We start from the raw sequence: 5,232 nt of genomic DNA on the forward strand, positions 1-5,232 counted from the left end.
CTAAAACAAAACCATGGGTTGCCATCTCAGTTGGTTCCATTATCAAAAAAAATGAGCCGAATTTCTCAGTTTGCATAACTGACACGAGGTTGAGCACGTTTTACTTTTGAAAAGTGAAAATTTTCGAATGAATATTTATAATGTCTGCCTCTGGTCACGATATATTTTCATTCTTTCCTGTTCGCGATCATACCTGATACATCACACACAGGTCTTAAATCGCTCTAAAATTATTGACTTGGCGTTTTACGAATATAGACCTCCTTGACAGATTTAAATTTAGTTCATCTGATAACAGGTAATGTTTGTTACAATTATTTGTTATTTTACCGAAAAAAAAAAAAAAGAAAAAAAAAGAAATGATAGCCGAGGAAAATTACAAAAATAAAAAACAACAACAACAAAGAAAAACAACAAAACAAGCAACGACAAAACAACAACAACAGCAACAACAAAAACACCCAAATAAGGATTTTACAATTCATTGAAAGTGACAATCATTTAGTCAAGGAGAAAGACGAAAACGAGAGAGCGAAAAATAAGATGGACTGTCTGATGCGATACTTCTTTTAATAAAGTTATCTAATATCTGCGAAGTCTTCACCATAAACTCATGCGATGGAAACGAAGCACCTTGGCTCCGTGCTTTTAAAATGGATTCCATAATTTTCATTTTACCAGCAGCGCATGAAGCAGTTTTGATATATAAAATGGAAATACTTCCCACCTCAATCATACCGAAACATTTTTGCTACTTTACAGACAAGAAGAGGTCTAATTACTGTGTCCCGTTTTCTGAATCGTCTGTCGAAATCACAGTGTAAACACATAATTTTTTAAGTGCAGATTTTCTGAAGTAAAGAAAATTTGGTAAAAACCACAATGAAAGAGATGCTTCCTTGCCATTTCAGTATATGTTGGGTAACATGTGCTCTACAATGTATCATTCTAACCAGGACACTCAACTACATTGAAGGAAAAAGAGTTTAATAGTCTATAAAAGCCACTCCACAGTTGAATTGATTACAACAACTTTTACAACAAAGACAGAATTTCTTTTGAGAACTATTTACTGAAATTTATACATCCGTGTTTTAAATATACAAAATAAGATATGGCGTATCTGACAGCGATTTTTCTGAGAATCTTTTTTACAAATGTATATGCAGACATTACCATAGAGATGATAATCCAAAAGGACTAAAAAAAATCATGTTACATTATACCATGTCACTTAAGCAAATCTTTGGAAATTTCAATGGACATTTCTGGATCGATTAGAACGTTAATGAACATTTACATTTTACCATGTCCATAGAAGATCTATGGAAATTGCCATTTACATGTCAAGATCGATTAGAGCTGAACATGTTACATTTTACCATGTTAGTAGAAGGTCTATGGAAATTTCCATGCACATGTCTAGATCGATTACAGATAAATATCTTACATTATACCATGTTAATGGAAGGTCTATGGAAATTTCCACTATGTCAGGATCAATTATAACTGTACATCTTAAATTTTTCTGTGTTAATGGAAGGTCTACGGAAATCTCCACCATGTCAGGATCAATTATAACCGTACATCTTAAATTTTGCTGTGTTAATGAAAGGTCTATGGAAATTTCCATGCACATGTCTAGATTGATGAGAGCTGAACATCCTTACATTATATTGTACCATCTTAATGGAAGGTCTATGAAAATTTCCATGCACATGTCTCGATCAATTACAGCTGAATATCTTACATTATACCATGTTAATGGGAGGTCTATGGCAATTTCCATGCACATGTCAAGATCGATTAGAGCTGAACATGTTACATTTTACCATGTCAGTGGAAGGTCTATGGAAATTTCCATGCACATGTCTAGATCGATTACAGCTGAATATCTTACATTATACCATGTTCATGGAAGGTCTATGGAAATTTCCATGCACATGTCTGGATCGATTAGAGCTGAACATCTCACATTGTACCATGTTAATGGAAGGTCTATGTAAATTTCCATGCACATGTGTAGATCTATTTATAGCTGCATATCTTACATTTACCATGTTAAGGGAAGGTCTATGGAAATTTCCATGCACATGCCTACATCGATTAGAGCTGAACATCTTACATTTTACCATGTTAGTAGAAGGTCTATGAAAATTTTCATGCACGTGTGTGAGTCGATTGCAACTGAATATCTAAGATACGTCATTTTATCATACAGAATATCTATGGAAATTTCCATGCACATTGTTTAGATCGATCATGACTGAAAAATTCTTTCATTTGAGCCATGTTGCTGGAATATCCATGGAAATTTCCATGCACATTGTGTGAATTGATCATAGCTGAACATCTTAAATCTTGCCATGTCAATGGAAGATGTATGGAAATTTCCATGCACAAGTGTAAATTGATTATAACTGAAAATCTTATATTTTACCATTCTACTGGAAGATCTATGAAAATTTCCATTCACAAGTGTGAGTCGATTATAACTGAAAATCTTATATTTTGATGATCTACTTTCCAAATTCTGACCTGAGCCGTTGATGCTCAAGCTTCTCTGTATCTGGAATAACATAATCTGGGGGGGACATCAACATTTATTTCTGCATCAGCTTGACATAAATAAAGAAAAGCAAGCTTAAAAAACTGTAGCAAATACGCTTATTCCAGAAATTTAATATTTGAAGGACATGAACCAGACAGTAGAAAATGAAATGACCTCAACAATAAATAAGCTTCTAATTTAAGTAACTTACAGCTGTATACCATCAAGCTGTAACAGAGATCAGTTTGTGGTTTTTCTAATAGTACTTGTCATTGTTACTAATATTATTGTTATTTACAATTATTATTATCATTATTGGTCTTGTATAATGCTAAGAATTAAAATGTAAGATCATCACACTCCATCTGAGCAAAACAGATATCTTCAGTGCATGAACAGAGTATAATTGTTAATGGAAAGTATTGTTGAGATTTTTTGTTTCTATTTATTCTCCATTGTACAGCAGATATTTCCACTTACTTTCACTACAGTTAACCACTGTTCTCAGTGGATGAGGGTTTACCGGTTTCCAGTTTTCCTTTTTGCCACTTCCCCAGTGAAATGGGCAACATCCCCTCCTTCACAGCAAAAACATGCTCAACCTCGGCAGCCTTTGGAGTTGGGGTGTAACAACTCTCAAAGGAGGTCACAAGCTCTATCAATTAACAAGAGAAAACATTTTAAGATATTGTATCCATCCATATTGTCAGGAGAGGATAAACATCAATCAATTGAAGGCTTAAAATATAACTACACGACTGTCTCAATAGTTATACAAATCTACTCTGCTCCTCTTGAATTTTAGATATATTTTTTAATACAAATCCATAATTAGTTAACTATAGATTTTCTCTTAGTTAACTAATTAATATATATACCTCTGTAAATAGCTCCTAGTCTTTTTTCTTTTTTTAGTGTCCCCAAATTAGTAAGGGATTTTTCCCCAGCTTAGGATGGCTCTTCATGTAATGACAATTTCAATAAAGTTTTACTACTACTACCACTATTAGTACTGCTGCTGCTACTACTGCTGCTACTGAGGCTGCTACTACTACTACTACTACCACTACTACTACTACTACTACTACTACTACTACTACTACTACTACTACTACTACTGCTACTGCTACTGCTACTGCTACCTCTACTGCTACTGCTACTACCACTACTACTACTACTACTACTACTACTACTCATTTTCTAAGGTAGAAGTTTACTGATTGCATTCCTCCTAACAGTACCTATAGAGGTTCTTGTGTCCTTCTTTACCAAAAATTCAGAAAGCCTGTAAGACACAATTTAATATGACTAACAATTAACAACAACCTTTAGTATTTTGAAGCTGGCAATTAAGCATCCCAGCAGTGAAACTTTGACTGAAATCGGCCAGCATTAATAAGATGGTTCTGCAATGTAACTATTCTCAAAGAGAGTTTTCCTCTCAACTGAATTCAATGAAAATGAAACTCTGATTCTTACTTGTTAAACATCTGGTCAGCAGCTTCATGAGTGTGTCCAAATTTAGTTTTACCTATAAAGACAAAAGTTAGATTTGAAGGAGTTTTTTGTTCATGAATCACGTTATAAAAGGAGTGGTTACAAATTCGTTTTATTTAATTTAGTCTGATTTATGATTTAGACTATATACGAGAAGAAGCTTGTTGGTGCAACTAAAGGACAACATAAGATGTACTGTACCTTTCATTTAGTTTGGCGTGCATCCATAGCCCATCAAGTACGATTTACCTTGTTTGCAGCGAGTTATTGCCCAGAAGATTCCCACGTATCATGCACATCTCTGCGAGATCCACGGCTTCTAAGCATTTCTCAGCACATCCAGATTTTGTTGCCTTAAATATACAGAAACCCACAGAATTGATGAATATTTCGTAACTTTGAGTCGATATTAGCCTAAATCTCAGACGGTCTGAATCCAGTTTCTCAAATATCCGTCAAAATCCCGAGGGCGCCTTGTATCGTCAGAGAACCAGGCTAAATAATCCCCTTCGTGCCTTCATTTTGAATGAAAAGACTGTAACTCGTAAACAACAAAACAGCGAACGGCGGAAACAAATCACCCAAGCAGCCTCTTTTCCTCTCTCTACAAAAAACGACCAAAACGTTTACTCTTCCCCACTTCTTCTGCTCTATATGGCATAGCCAGCAACAAAATAATATCGATTGATTGTTTTTGTTTTTTTTAAAGTCGTTACGCTGTTGGCTGTTTTGGTGTTTACGTCCACTCTGTCATGGCTATTTCGAACCCAGTCTCTCCAATAAACGACATTAATAGTTTATACGTTGCGCTACAGTCGAATTTAATTCAAGGTCGCACAAGCAATTAAATTCGACGATAGCGCGACGTCTAAAACGAATTAAATTCGTCTGGTGAATTAAATTCGTCCTTGACGTTTTATCCGTCTTGGTAAGACGGATAAAATATCGATAACGCGTCTTCAGTTTTAACGTCGCACCGAGAGTCGCGTATAATGAAATGCATGCATTTTCTTGATGTATTTCAATTTATTTCAAAATGACACCTCTGACCAGAGGCACTGCATTTGGGAAGAGAAATAAATTCAATCCAACTGATTTCGACGCATAAAACCACGCCACGATTTACGTCGACGGAACGACGAATTCGTCTGAATTAAATTCGACCGTAGCGCGACGTATAAACT

General features: G+C 35.1%; 1 long non-coding RNA gene across 2 annotated transcripts; it reads right to left on the reverse strand.

Annotated features, from left to right (window-relative positions):
• Nucleotides 1-970: 970 nt before the first annotated feature.
• LOC148736774 (uncharacterized) lies at nt 971-4,785 on the reverse strand. Of its 2 annotated transcripts, none has more exons than XR_015997294.1 (4): nt 4,298-4,785; nt 4,031-4,082; nt 3,793-3,836; nt 971-3,206 (listed from the first exon to the last, which is right to left on the reverse strand). It is a non-coding gene; the product is annotated as an uncharacterized LOC148736774 (long non-coding RNA). The 2 variants fall into 2 exon arrangements; XR_015997293.1 differs by having other exon boundaries at nt 4,250-4,779.
• Between the last annotated feature and the right edge of the window lie 447 nt (nt 4,786-5,232).

This window comes from Stylophora pistillata, chromosome 2 (genome assembly GCF_964205215.1).
Source record: "Stylophora pistillata chromosome 2, jaStyPist1.2, whole genome shotgun sequence".
In the NCBI taxonomy this organism is placed as follows: domain Eukaryota; kingdom Metazoa; phylum Cnidaria; class Anthozoa; order Scleractinia; family Pocilloporidae; genus Stylophora; species Stylophora pistillata.